The sequence below is a fragment of the Cannabis sativa genome, chromosome 5 (assembly GCF_029168945.1).
Source record: "Cannabis sativa cultivar Pink pepper isolate KNU-18-1 chromosome 5, ASM2916894v1, whole genome shotgun sequence".
In the NCBI taxonomy this organism is placed as follows: domain Eukaryota; kingdom Viridiplantae; phylum Streptophyta; class Magnoliopsida; order Rosales; family Cannabaceae; genus Cannabis; species Cannabis sativa.
Genome location: NC_083605.1, coordinates 61911355 through 61931625, shown reverse-complemented (window position 1 = coordinate 61931625; position 20271 = coordinate 61911355). Strand labels below are relative to the sequence as shown.

Below are 20271 nucleotides of genomic sequence, written 5' to 3'. Positions count from 1 at the left end.
ATGCCTACTATAACTAGTTATTTCAGTTTTCTACTAGCAGCTTTGACTATAACCTCAGCTCTATTTATCGGTCTGAACAAGATAGGACTTATTTGAAATTAATTGAACGAACAATTCATAAAAACCATCTGTGGTAGTTCATTTATTCTTATAGTTACTTAACGTGTCAATTTTCAATTTTTGGTCATTGAGATTCATGAGTAATACCGATTAAAATTTAAGGATAGATATTACCTCTCCTTTTCCCCTTTCAAAGAAATTGAAATGATTGAAGTTTTTTTATTTGGAATTGTCTTAGGTCTAATTCCTATTACTTTGGCTGGATTATTTGTAACTGCATATTTACAATACAGACGTGGTGATCAATTGGATCTTTGATTAATTAACATCTCTTTTTTTGATTGACCTCCTACTTGTTTTAATCTACAGGAGGTCAAATTCAGATTGTTGTTAAATTATTTTTGTGTTATTTTTGACCTAACAAATAAGAAGAATCGAAGCACGCTCTGTAGGACTTGAACCTACGACATCGGGTTTTGGAGACCCACGTTCTACCAAACTGAACTAAGAGCGCCTTAATTATCTTAATTATTATTACAAGAATAACTTTGTAACCCATATGTAATTATTGGAATAATTGTTGGAGACTCAAATGGTGGATATGCAAGCATATGGATACAATCTGCTCATGGTAAAACTTCATATGGGTTCGATGTACTTTTATCTTCAACGAATGGTCAAGCGTTCAATGCGGGTCGAAGCATATGGTTGCCAGGTTGGTTAAATGCTATTAATGAAAATAGTAACTCACTATTCTTAACAATAGGACCTGGAGACTTCTTGGTTCATCATGCTATTGCTCTAGGTTTACATACAACTACATTGATCTTAGTAAAAGGGGCTTTAGATGCACGTCAGTCGCCATGCTTAAATCCATCCGAATTCTTCTGTCCATCGCAGCCGCTTTCGATTATGAAATCTGGCAAATGGATGTCAAGACAGCCTTCCTTAATGGAATTCTTAAAGAAACCATCTATATGGAGCAACCAAAAGGCTATGTTCTTCCAGGGCAGGAAAAGTTTGCAAGCTAAATAGGTCTATTTATGGACTTAAGCAAGCTTCTCACTCATGGAACAAAAGGTTTGATGAAATCATCAAGACCTACGGCTTTCTTCAGAATGAAGATGAACCTTATGTTTACCAACTCAAGGAAAACCAAGTGGTAGTATTTCTGGTCCTTTATGTTGACGACATTTTGATCATTGGCAACAATATCAAGAAAATCACCAACATCAAGGAATGGTTATAAACTCAATTCGAAATGAAAGATTTGGGTGAGGCTGGCTATGTTCTCGGTATTCAGATTATCAGAAACCGGAAGAATAGATCCCTTGCTCTCTCTCAAACAACATTCATAGATAAGGTTTTAGAGAGATTCTCAATGACAAACACCAAAGGGGCGACTATGCCTTCTAGATATGGTATCCGTCTATCTAAGGAATAGTGTCCCACTGATCCTCAAGAGATAGAGGACATGGGAAGAGTTCCTTATACTTCTGCAGTTGGAAGTCTAATGTGTGCAATGTTATGCACTAGACCTAACATCTGTTATGCAGTAGGAATCGTGAGCTGGTATCAGAGAAATCCAGGTCAGGAACATTGGAATGTTGTTAAGCATATTCTGAAATACTTGAAGAGTACAAGACAATTTGTGTTAGTCTACAAGGGTGGTGCTTTAAATCCTCTAGGCTATATCGATTCAGATTTCCAGGCATGTCTTGATGACAGGAAATCTACATCTAGGATGGTGTTTACTCTTGGGGGTGGAGCAGTGGTTTGGAGAAGTGCTAAACAAACTGCGATTTCAGACTCTACCATGGAGGCAGAATACATAGCTCCTGCAGAGGCTGCCAAAGAACTTGTCTGGCTAAGAAAGTTCTTCACAGGTCTCGGTGTCGTCCCTGGAATGGGAAAACCACTAGTTTTGCTTTGTGATAACACTGGAGCGATAGCCAACAGTAAGGAGCCTCGAAGCCACAAGAGGAGCAAGCATATAGAAAGGAAATATTACATCATCAGACTATGTAGCAAGAGGGGATGTACTGGTAGAAAAAGTGGACACAGAGGACAACCTAGCTGATCCATTCACCAAAGTCTTGGCAGGAAATGCATTCGAAAAGCACCGTCAGAATTTAGGATTAATTGATATGTACTGATTAGTTTTATATTAGTGCAAGTGGTAGTTTGTTGGGTTTTATGCCCTAAATAAAACTCCATTTCAATGTAATCTCTATTATTAAATATCAATAAAGAAACAAAGGTATTTTTCATTCATTTGTGTGTTTTTTGGTTCATGTTATCAATTACTTGTCTATTTAATTTATAAATTCATCCAAACCTTTTTAACATTTATATTCTTCTTTATTTTGTCGTCAGCACAGTGGAAAGTAATCAAGATTATGTGATTAAAGATATATTCCTAGATTTATCAGAACACAGAGTTTTACTGATATGACAATCTACAACATAGTTTACTTGCATTTTGGATGAATGCTATGTTCTTTCTAGAGCATTGGTCAAAGTAAAGCTTGGGTTGGATGCATGGACTATGCTTCGGAAGGGACCGATATTCAACTTTGATTCAGATATATTAAACTTACCGTAATATCTATTCAATTCAATATCACCTAGTTGATCCTAGATCAAATGATCTTAATCTTGATATGATTAGATTCAATGTTAGGAGTATTACACATGTTCTTTGATTTGTTAGTTAAGCCTACTTTTGGGTCAGCGTGATACGTACATTTTGGGAACATCGTAGTGCAATTGAGTGGGAGTTCTAAACATAGATATGGAATCTATAGCTTCTATCTGGCAAATAGAAAGTAAATGATGATTTCCTTCGAGCTTGGCTAAACAGAGATAAATGCTTGAGTACTCATTTCACTTCGTTGAAATATCAATTATACAGGGCTAAGTGTTTCAAGGGTAAAATTCATTGAAGGGTGTTACGGTCATTTAATCCCTATACAATGTAGATCATCTATATAGAGGATCATTGATCAAATTAGGATTATAACAATGGATAATTAATAGCGTGTCTATATGGTGGAACGTATAGAGCGTTCTATATAGCTGATAGTGCAATTCTGAGTTCTATGCGTGGATGCAACAAAGAATTAATAAGTCAATGAATTTACTTGGTAAATTCTTGGTCTGCTTATTGGAAGCTCGGGTATATAGGCCCATGGTCCCCATACTAGTTGAGACAATACTACTTGTAAGACTCACTTAATTGATTTTGATTAATCAATTATAATTCTAAAATTAGACTATGTCTAGTTTGTTAATTTTTCACTAAGCAAGGGCAAAATTGTAAAGAAAGAGTTTCTAGGGTATATTTGTTAATTAAGAGACTTTGTTTAGTCTAATTAATAAATATATTAAATGACAATATTATTTAATAATTAATTTTAGTTATTAAATAGTTGAAATTGGCATTTAAATGGTTGAATTTGAAAATTAACGTTTTTGAGAAAATGAGATGTAGAAATGATATAACAATAAAATTGCAAAAGTGGGGCCCAATATCCAAAGCCCAGGCCGGCCACTATTGTAGGTTTTTATCATTTATTTTTTCAGTATTTTAATGCCAAATAACTCCAACCTAGCCCTAGGTCGCATGCTATAAATAGGTAGTGATGGCTTCAAAAAAAGATGATGCATCTTATTCCTTCAGAGAAAAACCTTAGTGCCTTCTACCTATACCTAGCCCCCACCCTCCCTTCTCTCTTCTTCACTATTGAAGTGAACCCCTTGAGTGATAGATTAGTGCCCATACACATCAAGTGGTACCTCAATCATAGTGTGGAAGATCGTGAAGAATCCAGATTCAACAGATGGACATTCGGACTCAGATCTTGGTGATACTCTGCGACAGAAAGGATACAAGGGTTAGAGATCTGAGTGGAAAGAGACATATTATTCCGCTGCAACCAATGTAAGGTTTCTCATACTTTATATGTGTTTATTTATAATCGTTTTAGAAGTTCATATTTAGGATGTTAAATAACATACTTGTTAGTAAATCTAAGATCCTGGTAAAATATTTTCAACAGTTATCCCATATCAAATAAATAGCCAAATAAACAATCCAATTTGCTTTTCGGGCCCGAACCCGATTCGGCCCGAAATACCCGGTTGTGACTATATCGCGCCAACCCGTCAGATACACCTGAAAAGATAACACATGTATACTATATAATAATATAGTTCCATTAAGCACATAATTAAATTAATTTCATCATTTTACCCTTCCTGGGTCATTGTTGGAAATATTTTACCATGATCTAGATTTACTAACAAGTATGTTTCATTAACATCCTAATATGAATTCTAAAAAAATGAAATAAAAACATTAGGGTTTAAGAAAACCTTACATTGGGTGCAGCAGAATATAATGACTCCTTCCGTTCAGATATCTAGCCCTTGATTCCTTTTAGTAGCAGAGCATTATCAAGATCTGAACCTGGATCTCTTTCTCTCCTTCCTTTGATGTTCATTGTCCTTCTTGTTGATTGGATTCTACACAATCTCCCCCACTATGATTGAGATACAACTTGATGTGTCTGGGCCCTACTCTATCACTAGGGTATTTCGAAATTAAAGAGCAAAAAAGAGAAGAAGAGTGGCGGCTCATAAAGAAAGAATAGATAATTGTTGGGTTTCGCCCTAAATAAAACCCATTACAATCTGATTAGTTATCAATATAGAGTTTTGAAGTGATTTATGTTTACATGCATGTTACATGTTTATGGTTTAATATACATATTTAATATATGCATAAAATCAGTTAAATCCAGAACATATATTCATTCACAATTACAGTATTGTCAATACAGTGGAATGTTATTGTGATTGTATGATTCAAAAGACTTGGTCCCTGTTCGTCAGTGTTTTGGATTTACACTGATGTGATAACCAGCGATGAAGTATACTTACACTTGGAGTAAGTGTTATGTTCGTTCCAGGACATTGGCAAAGTATACTAGTTTCGAATGTATGGAGTATACATTGGACTGGACCGATATTGTACTTAGATAAGATATTATAAACATACCGTTGTATCTTTCCAAGTCAATATTAGAAGTTGATCTTAGATTAAGAGAATCTAAATCCTGATATGCTTAGGCTCAATCTCAGCAGTGTTATTCATGTTCTTTGATTTATTAGTTAAGCCTACTTTTGGGTCAAGGTGATACGTATATTTTTTGAACATGATAGCATAACTGAGTGGGAGTGCTGAACATAAATATGGAATCTATAGCTTCTACTGGTGTATAGAAGTCAAGTGATGATTCCCTTCGAGCTTAGTTAAATAGAAGTAAATGGATGAGCTATTGTTTCAGTGACTACATATTAGATCACTAAAACATCATTTACAAGTAACTAATTGTTTTAAGGGGCAAAATACATTGAGGGGTGTAAACGGTAAATTTGTCCCATCTCGATGTAAATCGTATATATAGAGGATCTTTTAATCACATTAAGATTATAACAATGGTTAAATAAGATAGCATATGGATATCGTGAAACATATAATATGCTATATATAAGTCTAAGAGTGCAATTCCAAGTTCTAAGAGTGGATTCAACAAGGAATTAATAAGTTAGGGATTTACTTGGTAAATCGGTTCAACTTATTGGAAGCTCAGCAATATAGATCCATGGTCCCCATTCTATTTGAGACTATACTGTTTGTAAGAATCTGTAATTGATTTATAATTAATCAATTATAATTCTAAAAGTTAGACTATGTCTAATTTGTGAATTCTCACAGTTTAAGGATGAAATTGTAAATAAAAGGGTTTCCAGGTTTAATTATTAATCAAGAGACTTTGCATGTCTAATTAATAATTATTTTAAATGACAATATTATTTAATGATCTATTTTAGTTATTAAATAATTAGTTGTGGCCTTTAAATGGTTAGAATTGGAAAAATGGCATTTTTAGAGATATAGAAATAAAATTGAGGAAACTGCAAAATCCAAGTGAGGCCCATATCACACCATGGCCGGCCACCTCTTTGCATGTTTCCCAATTATTATTTTCAATTTTAATTGCCATGTATTTGCTAATCAAAACGTAGCAATAATAGGAAAGTGGTGGATCACACTAAATGAGGCAGTTAATCAATTACACAGTAAAAGAGGTCACTGTTTATTTGAAAAGTTGAGCTCTTCCCTTTTCCTATTTATAGCCGCCGCCTCTCTTCTCTTGATAAGATTTTGTATGTCTTTGAATGCCTTTGTATCACACGAAATCAAGAGAGAAATAGAGAGAAAATTTCGAGATTCCTTGTGAGAGAGAAGTGCCTACACACATCATTCAGTACCTCAATCATAGTTTGGAAGACTGTGAAGGATCACATCCAACTGAAGGACATTCAGGCTCAGATCTTGATTATACTCTGCTACAGACAGGAATCAAGGATTAGAGATCTGAGTGGAAGGAGACACTTAATTCCGCTGCCATCACTGTAAGTTATTCTCAACTTTTATGTGTTTTGTTTATCGTTTTAGAAGTTCATATTTAGGTTGTTAAATCAACATACTTGTGAGTAGATCTAAGATCCTGGTAAAATTAATTCCAACAATAATACGGTAAATTTATCATATCTAATCAAAGTTCAATATCGGTCCCTTCCAATCTATACTCCATACCTTCGATACTGGTAAACTTTGCCAATGCCCTGGAAAGGACATAACACTTATCAAAGGTGTAATCATACCTATCGCTGATTATCATGCCAGTCTAAATCCAGTGAATTGACAAATCAGGGAATTAAACTTTCGAACATATAATCAAGATTACATTCCACTGTGCTGACAACACTATAATCATTAACAAATACATATGTTCTGGACTTAATAGAATTTACAATCATGAAATAAATCATGTGAACCATGCAACATAAAATGTTATTTCTTATATTTATTATCTAGTAAATCTGATTATATTGAATGGGTTTTATTTAGGGCACAAAATCCAATAGTCATAATTACTAAAATGCCCCTAGCTCACCACCGGGGTCTTAACATATAATTAATCAAATAAATTCTCATATATTGAACTACATAATAATATAATTCCTCAATTATTCATAATTATCTAGTTAGGGTTTTGCTAATCCATTTCTTAATTCTAGGGTATTACAAGTACCCACTCCTTATAGAAATTTCGTCCCGAAATTTACCTGAACAACTCTAGATATTTCTGCCGCATATCCGTCTCGAGTTCCCAAGTTTCCTCTTCCACTTTAGTGTTCCTCCACAGTACTTTTACCAGTGCCACTGTCTTGCTTCTCAAGACTTTCTCTCTTCTATCAAGTATCTGCACCGGTTGTTCCTCATATGACAAGTCTGGATGAAGTTCCAATGCTTCATAACTTAGAACATGGGACGAGTCTGAGACATACTTCCGAAGCATTGAAACATGAAACACATCATGTACAGCTGCTAGCGCTAGGGGCATAGCCAACCTATACGCTACTTGCCCTATCCTCTCAAGGATTTCGAAAGGTCCAATGAACCTTGGGCTAAGCTTTCCTTTCTTTCCAAAGCGTTTAATGCCTTTCATCGAAGATATTCGGAGAAATCCATGTCCCCAACCTGGAAATCAATATCCTTATGCTTTGGATCAGCATAACTCTTCTGTCTACTCTGAGCCGCGAGCATTCGCGCTCTAATCTTGTCAACTGCCTCACTTGTTCTCTGAATAGCTTCGGGACCCAAGAACTTTCTTTCACCCACTTCATCCAAGTGAATGGGCGATCTACACTTTCTTCCATATAAAAGTTCATAAGGGGCCATCCCGATTGTGGCCTGGTAGCTGTTGTTATAAGAGAACTCGATCAGGGGAAGGTACTTTACCCATGATCCCTCAAAGTCAACCACACATGCTCGTAGCATGTCCTCTAAAATCTGAATGGTCCTCTCGAATTGCCCATCCGTCTGAGGATGAAATGTTGTGCTGAACTTTAACTGAGTAGCCATAGCTCGATGTAGACTCTCCCAGAATCTCGATGTAAACTTCGGATCTCTATCCGAAACAATGGACTTTGGGACACCATGAAGACGAATAATTTCTCTTACATATAACTTAGCATACTGGTCAATGGAGAAATTCGTCCGAACAAGTAAAAAATGAGTTGACTTTGTAAACCTGTCCACTATGACCCACACAAAGTCAAACTGTCCCCTGGTTCTAGGCATACCTACCACAAAGTCCATAGTAATGTCCTCCCATTTCCAATCAGGTAAGTTCAGTGGCTGCAGCAACCCTACCGGTCGCTGATGTTCAGCCTTAACTTGTTGACAAGGCACTTTGCAACATACTCAGCAATGTCATTCTTCATACCTTGCCACCAAAACATGGCTTTCAGGTCTTGATACATCTTCGATGACCCTGGATGAACTGAATAAGGAGTCGTATGAGACTCATTCATGATCTCTTTCTTGATGAACTCATTCATAGGCTCACAAACTCGATTCTCGAATCTCAACATTCCCATTTTATCCACTGAGAAATCACTAGCCTTCCCACCCGAAACCTTAGCTCGGGTTTTTACTAATTCTGGATCTTGCATTTGTACTTCTTTTATTAGCTCTAAAAGAGTGGATTGTAGGGTAATATTAGCCAACTGCCCCACAACCAACTCAATTTTAGCTCGAGTCATCTCATTTGCTAGCTGTTGAGAGATTTTCTTCACAGTGCTCAACCGACTCTGACCTTTTCTACTCAAGGCATCAGCAACTACATTGGCCTTACCATGATGATAAAGGATCTCACAGTCATAATCCTTCATCAACTCTAGCCAAAGTCTTTGTCTCATATTCAAGTCCTTTTGGGTAAAGAAGTATTTCAGACTCTTGTGATCAGTGTATATCTCACATTTCTCGCCATATAGGTAGTGCCGCCAAATCTTTAGCGGAAATACCACTGCTGCGAGTTCTAGATCATGAGTAGGGTACCCCTATTCGTACTCCTTTAACTGCCGAGAAGCATAAGCTATTACCTTTCCAGTTTGCATAAGCACACAGTCGAGACCCTGTCTCGAGGCATCACAATATACCACAAACTTTTCCTTATCTGAAGGAAGAGTTAGTACTGGAGCGGTAATCAAGCGTTGCTTTAACTCAAGGAAACTTTTCTCACATCGATCAGTCCAAACAAACTTCTGGTTCTTTCGAGTCAGCTCCGTTAAGGGTACAACAATCTATGAAAAACCCTCAACGAACCGACGGTAATAACCAACTAAACCCAGAAAACTTCTAACCTCGGTAGCTGATTTCGGTGTTGGCCAATCCCGAACAGCTTCAATTTTGGCCGGATCCACCATGATCCCATCTTTATCCACTATGTGCCCCAGAAATGAGACACGAGATAACTAGAATTCACACTTTCTGAATTTAGCATAGAGCTTATGATCTCATAACCGTTGCAAAACCGCTCTGAGATGCAACTCATGCTCTTCTTCTAACTTAGAATACACCAAAATGTCATCAATAAACACAATGACGCACCTGTCCAGATAGTCTTTGAACACCCGATTCATTAAATCCATGAATGCCACCGGGGCATTAGTGAGTCCAAAAGACATCACAAGAAATTCATAGTGTCCATATTCTGTACAGAACGCAGTTTTCGGGATATCTTCCTCTCGAATTCTCAGCTGATGATAGCCTGAGCGAAGATTGATCTTGGAAAAGACCGTGTTCCCCTTCAGTTGATCAAACAAATCATCTATTCAAGGTAAAGGATACTTGTTGTTGATGGTGAGCTTGTTCAACTCCCGAAAATCAATGCACATTCGCAGGGTTCTGTCTTTCTTCTTCACAAACAAAACTGGAGCACCCCAAGGTGAGTAGCTCGGTCTGATGAATCCCAGATTCAGTAATTCTTGTAATTGTACCTTTAATTCCTTCAACTCAGGTGGAGCCATTCGGTACGGTGCCTTAGATACTAGATCCACTCCCGGAACCAATTCAATAACTAATTCAATTTCCCGGGTAGGTGGAAATCTCGGCATATCTTCTAGAAAGACATCGAGGAACTCGCATACCAACGTCTGCTCATTAGGTCCTTAGCTTTCAACAGTGTTATTCTTGGTATGCGTGTACCTTGAATCTGTTGGAAATTATTTTACCAGGAGCTTAAATCTACTCACAAGTATGTTGATTAACACCCTAAACATAAACTTCTAAAACAATTATAAATAAACACATATAAAGTATGAGAAACCTTACATTGGGTGCAGCGGAATAATATGTCTCCTTCCACTCAAATCTCTAACCCTTGTATCCTTTCTGTCGCAGAGTATTATCAAGATCTGAACCCGAATGTCCTTCTTGTTGAATTTCTTTCCTCACAATCTTCCACACTATGATTGAGGTACTACTTGTTGTGTGTGGGCACTACTCTATCACTAAGAGGGTTCGAAACAATCAATGAAGAAGAAGAAAGGAGAGTGGCATCTAGGTTTAGTGTGATGGCTCAGGTTTTTCTCTGAAAGGAATAAGATGCAAAAGTTACTTTTTCCTGAAGCCATCACTATCTATTTATAGCATGCCACATAGGGTTAAGTTTGAATTATTTGCCATTAAAATAATAAAAATATTAAATGATAAAGCCTACATAAGTGGCCGGCCATGGCTTAGTGGATTTGGGCCTCACTTTTGCAATTTTGCTGTTTTATCATTTCTGCATCTCATTTTCTCAAAACCGCCAATTTTCAGATTCAACCATTTAAATGTCAATTTCAACTATTTAATAACTATAATTAATTATTAAATAATATTGTCATTTATATATTTATTAATTAGATCAAACAAAGTATCTTAATTAACAAATATACCCTAGAAACTCTTTCTTTACACTTTCTCCCTTGCTTAGTGAAAAATTCACAAATAGACATAGTCTAATTTGAGAATTATAATTGATTAATCAAAGCCAATTAAATGAGTCTTACAAGTAGTATTGTCTCAACTAGTGTGGGGACCATGGGTCTATATATCCGAGCTTCCAATAAGCAGATCAAGAATTTACATCCTAAATTCACTGACTTATTAATTCTTCGTTAAATCCACGCATAGAACTTAGAATTGCACTCTCAGTATATAGAACGCTCTATATGTTCAACCATGTAGACATGTCATTAGTTATCCATTGTTATAATCCTAATTTGATCAATGATCCTCTATATAGATGATCTACACTGTAAAGGGATTAGATTACTGTAACACCCTACAATGTATTTTATCCTTAAAACACTTAACCCCGTATAAATGATATTTCAGCTAAGTGAAATGAGTACTCCACCATTTATTTTCGTTTGGTCAAGCTCGAAGGAAATCATCCTTTAATTTCTATTTGCCAGATAGAAGCTATAGATTCCATATTTATGTTAGCGCTCCCACTCAATTGCACTACCGTGTTTCCAAAATGTACGTATCACCCTGACCCAAAAGTAGGCTTAACTAACAAATCAAAGAACAGGAGTAACACTCTTGAGATTGAACCTAATCATATCAGGATTAAGATCATTTGATCTAGGATCAACTAGTTGATACTGAATTGAATAGATATTACGGTAAGTTTAATAAATCTATGTCAAAGTTCAATATCGGTCCCTTCCGATGCATACTCCATGCATCCAACGGAAGCTTTACTTTAACCATTGCTCTAGAAAAAACATAGCATTTCTCCAAATGCAAGTAAACTCTGTTGTAGATTGTCATATCAGTAAAACCCCAGTGTTCTGATAAATCTAGGAATCTTTAATCACATAGTCATGTTTACTTTCCACTGTGTTGACAACACAATAAACAGGATCAAGTATGTGAAAAGGGTTTGGATGAATTTATAAATAAAATAGACAAACAATTGACAAGATGAACCAAAACATACAAATGAATGAAAAATACTTCTGTTTCTTTATTGATATTGAATAAAATGGATTACATTGAAATGGAGTTTTATTTAGGGCATAAAACCCAACACAATTTTACCCACCAACACCGCTGGGTTAGCACTATCGGGCTCAAACACCACCATCTTCCATTTACAATCAATCGTCGCTCCATATTTAGACAGAAAATCCATTCCCAAGATTATGTCAAAATTAGACAATTGTAACTCAATTAGATTGGCGGTCAACTCACAACCGTCAATCCAAAAAGACAAGGACCGAATCCACCTAGTGGATACTATAAGGTTTCCCGAGGGTAACAGGGTTCCAAAACCCGAAGCATAAATAGCACACGGCTTGTGGAAACTTTCAATAACTCTACTCGATACATAGGAGGGAGTAGCTCCCGAATCAAACAACACAGCATAGAATAGCCATTAATAGACAACTGACGGACTAGCATCAGCGTCAGCCTGAGTCATGGTGAAAAGTCGCCCTGGGTTCTGTGCAGTATTCTTCTTAGGCTCCTCTTTCTTAGCCTGGGGAAAATCTCTGATAAAGTGGCCCACCACGCCATAGTGGAAACATGCCTTGGCTCGACATTCACCAGGATGGTGTTTCTTACATTTAGAACACTCGGGATATGACCGGAATGAGGACCCGCGACCCTACGGCCACCTCTATTTCCTCGAAACTTTCTATTTCCCCCTAATGCTCTGGAAGCCTCAGCCTTCCATTTGTGATCAGGGTTGCCACTGTTGGTCCCCTTACTGATACTACCACTGGCAGGAGGATTTGATGCCGTGACGGCATCCTTTGCACCCTGCTCTTTCATTACTTGCTGCTCGGCCTCCTCAGCAATTAAGGCCAAGTCTACCCCTCTCTTATACAGAGTGTCATGTGATGTGGTAATTTTCAAGTCCCGACTGATTGTGGCATTCAGTCCTTGAACATACTTCTGTTTCCTGGTGAAATCGGTGGGCACCAGATCACCAGCGAACTTAGATAACCGATCGAATTCCAGAGTATACTCGACCACAGACATCTTTCCCTGAGTCAACTTCACAAAATCTTCCTGATGTGAAGTCCTCATAGCAACATTATAAAACTTTTCTTCAAAAAGTTTCTTGAATTCTTCCCATGTCATTACACTGACATCTCGGGTCTGACCCACTATGTCCCACCAGACGCGGCCATGTTCTTGAAACATGAAGGCCGCACAATTCACCCTCTCAGTTCCTGTCACCCCCATATTGTCGAGGATACAGGTAATAGTGCTCATCCACTGGTCAGCCTTAATTATATCAATACATCATAGAAAAGTCGGAGGTTGCAGCTTCACAAACTGCTTGAACATAGAGTCCCGGTGCGGTATAATATACCCTTGGTTACCCACCACTTGCATAGGTGCTGGTGGTAACCCTTGATCAACAGGGGAAGCCGGTTGCCTTAAACGTTGTAACTCTTCTTCTTGACAAAGTATGACACTTCACATTTCTTGAAACATCTACTGCCAGTCAGCAGGAGGATTAGCATTACAAACCCCCGCATTATCCCCCAGATTCTGCGGAGGTGGATGCATTGCCGGTGGATCGGTTCGGGCAGCCCTGGGCTCTACTTGCTCGCCCTGTGGTCTAGATGATTGCGGAGGGTCCATTACTAGTACCCCTGTAATCAACAACCCCATCGAGTTAAACACCAATACCACACTTACGCACTTAATGCCTTAAACCCTAACTCACCTATTTACCTCATATAATATTCACTTTATCAAATAACATTTAAAGCATGGCATCACATAACACATACATACTCTAGATGCTTGCATACTTCCTAAAATCGAAAGCGGTAAACAGATGATAACACAAACAGTAAAGTATTTACCTTCAATACTTACTGCACCATGAGTCCAGCTTGTCTCTGACGACGAATGTACATGTTCGGTCGGCCTACAGGAAATTTAAAAGCTTTGGCGCTCTGATACCAAATTGTCACGCCCTAAATAATTAGGCACGCTACCCAAGTTATTTACGAAACCCTAATCCCCTAAACGGGATTACTAACCAAAATAGCGCAGAAATTATACTCTTACAATAAACGGAATGAAAATAAAACTTGTAATAATTTAAACTTTACAACTGTTGGGATCCCAAAAATATTTACAAACTTTATTACAAGTCTCTTTCAGTTACCCGGCCTAAGCGGCAAAATAGAGTTTCGAAAATTCAACACTAGTAGACCCTTAACCCGCTTGGACTGATATGGCCCGGACTGTTGGAAATTATTTTACCAGGATCTAGATTTACTAACAAGTATGTTGGATTATAAACACATATAAAGTTAGAAAACCTTACAGTGGGTGCAGCGGAATAATATGACTCCTTCCGTTCAGATCTCTAGCCCTTGATTCCTTTCTGTAGCAGAGCATCACCAAGATCTGAACCTGGATCTTCTTTTCTCCTTCTTTGATGCAAAAATTCCATAGTCTTACATACTATGATTTAGATACCACTTGATGTGTGTGGGCACTACTCATCTCACAAGGATTTCGAAATTTTCTCTCTTTTTCTCTCTTGAATTTCGTGTCTTATGGCTTATAAGAGAAGAGAACAAAGGTTGCTTTATATAGGGAGAAGGGAGAGCACAACTTTCCAAATAAAACAGTTTCCTTAATTACTGTGTAATCAATTAACTACCTTAATTAGTGTGATCCACCACTTTCCTATTTTTGCTAGGCTTTGATTAGAAATTACATGACAATTAAAATTGAAAATAATAATTGGGAAACAAGCAAAGGGAGTGGCCGACCATAGAGGGAAATGGGCCTCACTTGGATTTTGCAGTTTCCTCAATTTTATTTCTATTTCTCCAAAAATGCCACTTTTCCAATTCTAATCATTTAAATGCCAAAACTAATTATTTAATAACTAAAATAGATTATTAAATAATATTGTCATTTAAAATAATTATTAATTAGACATGCAAAGTCTCTGAATTAATAATTAAACCTAGAAACCCTTTTCTTTACGATTTCATCCTTAAACTGTGAGAATTCATAAAGTAGACATAGTCTAACTTTTAGAATTATAATTGATTAATTAAAATCAATTAACTGAGTCTTACAAGCAGTATGGTCTCAACTAGTATGGGGACCATGGGTCTATATAACCGAGCTTCCAATAAGTCGAACCGAATTTACCAAGTAAATTCCCTAACTTATTAATTCCTCATTGAATCCACACTTAGAACTTGGAATTGCACTCTCGGTCATATAGAAACGCTCTATATGTTCCACGATATAGACACGTCATTAGTTATCCATTGTTATAACCCTAATGTGATCAATGATCCTCTATATAGATGATTTACACTGTACAGGGATTAAATTACCGTCACACCCTACAATGTATTTTATCCTTAAAACACTTAACCCTGTATAAATGATATTTCACCTAAGTGAAATGAGATCTCCACCATTTATCTTCGTTTGGTTAAGCTCGAAGAAAATCATCCTTTACTTCTATTTGCCAAATAGAAGCTATAGATTCCATATTTATGTTAGCGCTCCCACTCAATTGTACTACCGTGTTCCCAAAATGTATGTATTGCCCTGACCATAAATTAGGCTTAACTAACAAATCAAAGAACACGAATAACACTCTTGAGATTGAGCCTAACCATATCAGGATTTCGATCATGTGATCTAGGATAAACAGGTGATATTGAATTGAATAGATATTACGGTAAACTTTAACATATCTAATCAAAGTTCAATATCGGTCCCTTCCGATGTATACTCCATACATCCGATACTGGTAAACTTTGTCAATGTCCTGGAAAGGACATAACACTTTTCCAAGGTGTAAGAATACCTATCGCTGATTATACCATGTCAGTCTAAATCCAGTGTTTTGACAAATCATGGAATAAACTTTTGAACAGATAATTAAGATTATATTCCACTGTGCTGACAACACTATAATCTTATCAAACACATATGTTCTGGACTTAAAAGGAATTCATACATTATATACATATAATCATGAAATAAATCATGTGAACCATGCAACATAAAATGTTATTTCTGATCTTTATTAATAAGTAAATCTGATTATATGAAATGAGTTTTATTTAGGGCATAAAACCCAACAAACTCCCACTTGCACTAATATAAAACAAAAAGTGCATTTCAAATAATCATTAACACCTTGATACACAAATCAAGTGTAATAGTAGTAAACTCCTCGTAATAGGATCTAACAGGTTGAATTAAACCCAACCTCTTCTCCACCATTACTCTTCCTTAATCACAAAATCCTTGATAATGTGAAATTCCTCTCTATATGTCTACTCTCTTGGGGTACTGGATTCTATACTTTTGGGCAACTACTCTTTGGTTATTCAGGAAGTAACCCTAGTAGTTAAGGCAAGTTGGAACGGTGCCACAAAAGTATAGAACTTTCCTTAGACTGAATAAGTGTCTTTCATGCAACTTTTAACATTCGGTCTCTCTCTGGTAGACCAAGAGATTTCAGATATGTTTTTACACTTCTCCAAAATCGCTACTCCACCCCCAAAGTAATCACCATCTCATCAGCAGACTTTCTAGCACAAAGGCAAGTCTCAAAATCTGATGTGGTGTAGTCTAAGAGTTTCAAACACACCCTTATCGACTAACATATAGTTCCTCTTCTTGATCTTAAAAATTTACTTTATTGTCTTCTAATGTTCCTCTCCTGGATTAATCTGATACCTACTCATTACTCCCACTCAACAGCAGGTGTCTGGTCTAAGGCATACTAAAGCATATCTGAGACCTCTCACTGTTGATTTAAGAAATTCTTTCATGGCTTTATCTTCTCTGGAATAGTTGAGACTTTTCCTTAGATAAATATAATCTATATCTAAGAAGTTGTGAAGCTTCTATAGATTGCCATTGGAAAGAAAATGCTCCAGCATCTTACTAAAGTAAGTTGCTTGCATTAGAGTAAGTAATTACCAGGTATACCACAAGCCATAGGTTTAGATAAACTCAAACCTATAATACTAGGAACAGGAAGTTTTGTTAAGTCCATTGAATAGACTCATTAACGAAAATTTCCTTTCATGTCCTTGTAATAGAAAACTTTAGGTTACTCCATGTGAATGGATCAAACCATAGTTCTATTGGCTTTCTTCTTAGTTTCTTATCTTGACAATCCATTACTTGTTTAAACTCACAATAGATTTTAATCACTAGTATCTTCCAAGTTATAAGAAGGTGAGTTCCTAGAAACTCTCCCACTACAACAAGATATCGTGAACTATGTCAAAGAAAACTAAATGGTATAGACCTCTTCAGTTGTGTTAAGACAACAGAGGCAGTGGGATCATCTTGTAAAATAAGATGATAGAACACTTTTGGAATCAAGAAAAAATATCTCCTTTATTTGCTACTTTACTTTCATACTTAGTCATTTTCTTAGAAAATGTGGTATTTGTTTAAACAAACACTTTCTTATCTAATGAGTATGGGATGCTCCACCCCTAATCACTTAGAATAGCTAACAAACATGCAAACCAGGGTTAGCAGTTCTAGCTTTTCTTGAGATTTCGATTAGGTCATCCATGAATCTAGTAATGATTTACATAAAGTATACAACCATTGCATCATTCTGAAATTATATTACCATAGAAGGATTTAGGCAACGACTAGTAACTAATCATCAATATGCAACTCGAATTTCTGGGGAGGTAAGTTTGGATATAATTCAAAATCAAATTAATGATCTTTGAACTGCATATCTACTAACTTTTTCTCCACCCCTATCAGTTCGCAAGATCTTTAACCACTTACCTTCACCATTGCTAGAAATTCATGAAATTTTTCAAACATTTCAAATTTCCTTTGCATTAGGTAAAATCTAGAGTGGTCGTTTTAAGAATACAACGAAAACTCATATCCACCCCTGAATGTACATCCATCTGCGAATGAGATGATTATAATTTCAGTGGATATAGGCATATTAACTCTTTGCAGAGAATGATCTTGTCAAAACCACTATGAACAAGATACAAATGCCATAGATTTATAAAATATGTGGTTGTATCTTTTGAAGACTTACTTTAGTTACATCAAAGAGTTCTTAGAATAGTGCAAGTAGATTCTGATCACAGAATACTAAACTCATACAGTTTGAATCCATTGAAAGAAAATGGTTATGAAACACTTGTGAAAGTGTAACTGTATAATTAGTAATTCTTTCTTGGACCACCACTACTAATCTAACTCTATGATTTGCCTATACAAGTAGGAGATATCTAAGATTGAGGATTTATATCATTTTGGGATAGAATTCCGGGAATATAATCATATCGTCATCTAATTTCTTAAGAGAAAATAAGACTTTATATGATTTATAGACCATTCATCCAATGATATGTCATTAATCTAATTCAAAATGAATAAGCTAAGAGGAATTAGGATAATTTCGTTTTAAATAAGAATCCAACGATGCTCCGATTAGCGAGAGTCAAAGTAATCTTATTTATACAATCTTCTTGTTTCATATTGTAAAACACTAGTCTAAGGTGTCATCAATTGATGAACAGCTAGATGTTGCATATACAATATTTATCTTTCGAGATCTAACACTATTATGTTAGTCTAATGGTGAAAATCCATTAGGGATTTATCTCATTAGAAAAACAAATCAAGTTAGACCAACAATAAAGATTCGAAATTAAACTACAATTTAATAACAGAAAATAACATGGTTCAATACAAATTCATACACAATTCAGAAATTATGAAGCACATAGCAAGTAGGAATGACAAGTGAAAATACTAAAACATACAATCCTAAATAATTTCCAAGGTTTTCAACAAACTGATATCAGTGTCCCATTTAGGTGAGAGTCAAAGCTACCATTCATTGAATAGAGTTGTCAGCTCATCTAAAATGATCAACATTCTAGCAACCTTTTATTCGATCAAGATGTGAATTCGCGTTGTCCCGTTTAGGCGAGAGTCAAGGCTATTCTATCTTATGAGCTTCCACCATTGTTTCATATTCTTGCAAGTCTTATACAGTCGCCACCATTAGGGTGAGCATAAACTATATAAAAAAAAAAACTTACAAGATTACTTATATTTCGAGATTAAACGGTGCTAACTTGCTAATGAACGTTTCTCCATAAGGGAGGATTACTCACTAAAACAATAGCTATGTAAAACCGACAATGGAGATCGAATATCCTTATAATAATAAAGCTCATTATTTAATGAAGGGTTGTATTTTCTTCTAATATTTATTTTAATCCATTTATTTTAAATATATATTTATTTAATTAAAATTTCTAATTTAGAATGAAAAATTCCAAATATAAATTTTAATTTAATATTTATAAATTATACTTAGATGGATATGAAAATAACGTGAATTATTTCCATCTTAGTCATAATTTCCATAAATATTTAGAAAATTATTCAATTTAAGTTGTTTCAAAATTAATTTAAATTAATTTACAACTCAAATTTAATTTTCTATAAATATATATTGCATTTCGAAAATGCTTTAAAATAAAATAAAAATAAATCCTGGAAAATTACCTTAATTTTATGTTGGCCCAAAATTAATAAAAATTAATTTTCAACAAAAAATATAATTTTCCTATTTAATTAAATATCCAAGAAAAATTTCAAATATTTAAGTATCATGATTAAAAAATCAACTTAAATATTAATTTTCTATTTAATTAAATACACTAGAAAAATACTTCAAGCAAAACATATAATATCTATATAGACTTTCATTGACTAATTAATTCAATTTCTAATTATAATATATTTTAGTTCATTTATTTTAATTAACCATTAAATGAAAAAGTCATTGATTTAAGTTGGTCCAAAATTAAATAAATAATTTTCAATTTTAATCTATTTTTCAAATAAAATTCGAAATTTCTGCATTAAAGAAATGCAATTTCAAAATTTTGGGAAATGATTAATAAAATAAAATAAAATATATTTTGAAAATTATTCAAACTTAAGTTATTCTGAAATAAGATTCCAAACTTAAAATAATTTTCAACTTTAATTAAATAACATGAAAATAACAATATTAAAGTATCATGATGAAAATCAACTTATATATTGAAATTTTCAATTTAATTAAATGTATTAAATTCAAGAAATAAATAATTAAGTAAAGAGGAAACTTAATTATTAATTCTAGTTTAATACTAGGAAAATATGCTACACTTAGATTATACCAAAATTAATTATGAGACAATTAATTTCACAATCAATGATATTTT

The 20271-nt window shown here is 35.2% G+C and overlaps 1 non-coding gene across 1 annotated transcript; it reads right to left on the bottom strand.

The window, feature by feature from the left end:
- Positions 1 to 500: 500 nt before the first annotated feature.
- On the bottom strand, positions 501 to 574 carry TRNAW-CCA (transfer RNA tryptophan (anticodon CCA)). Its single transcript has one exon. It is a non-coding gene; the product is annotated as a tRNA-Trp (tRNA).
- Between the last annotated feature and the right edge of the window lie 19697 nt (positions 575 to 20271).